General features: G+C 29.1%; 1 pseudogene; it reads left to right on the top strand.

The window, feature by feature from the left end:
* The first annotated feature begins 313 nt into the window (after positions 1-313).
* Positions 314-413, top strand: LOC120607622 (uncharacterized; annotated as a pseudogene).
* The last annotated feature ends 399 nt before the right edge of the window (positions 414-812 follow it).

Raw genomic sequence — 812 nt, 5'->3', positions numbered from 1 at the left:
TTCCATTGTATATATGTGCCACATCTTTTTTATTCAACCCTCTATCGAAGGGCACTTCAGTTGTTTCCATGTCTTAACCACTGTGAATAATGCTGCAATGAACATCAGGATGCATATATCTTTATGGATAAACGTTTTCAAATTGGGGGGTAGATACCCAGAAGAAGGATTGCTGGGTCATATGGTACTTCCATTCTTAATTTTTTGAGGAATCTCCATATTGTTTTCCATAGTGGCTGTACCAATTTACGTTCCCACCAGCAGTATATGAGGGTTCCTTTCCCCACAACTTCTCCAACACTTGTTATTACTTATTACTTCTTGGCCTTCTGGATAAGATCAAGTGTAGTATCTGTTCTTATCAGTTTAATATTTTCATTATTAATATAGGCATTTATAGCTTTTAATTTCCCTATGTTCATGTACTTAACTGCATCTCACAGATTTGAGATATAGATATATAGATATATAGATATATATATATATATATATATATATAAATAAATATATATATAATTTTTTTTACTTATTTATCTCACAGTATTGAATCTTTTTGCATGATTTCTTTCATACTTGCTGGTCATTTAACAATTTTTTTATTTTTTAAAAAATCCACATATTTTTAATATCCCAAGTATTTTTCTGTTATTGATTTCTAATTTCAATCCATTCGTGATCATTAAACATATTTTGTGATTTTAATTATCATTTACTAAATATTATTTTATGGCTGAACACATATCTGTCTTGGAGTATGTTCCATATTTGATTAAAAAGAATGTGTATTGTGCTAGTGTAATGTTCTGTTGCTA

This window comes from Pteropus medius, unplaced genomic scaffold (assembly GCF_902729225.1).
Source record: "Pteropus medius unplaced genomic scaffold, Ma_sr-lr_union100, whole genome shotgun sequence".
NCBI classification, from domain to species: domain Eukaryota; kingdom Metazoa; phylum Chordata; class Mammalia; order Chiroptera; family Pteropodidae; genus Pteropus; species Pteropus medius.
The sequence above is the reverse complement of the archived record's forward strand: the minus strand, read 5'-3'. Positions and strand labels throughout refer to the sequence as shown.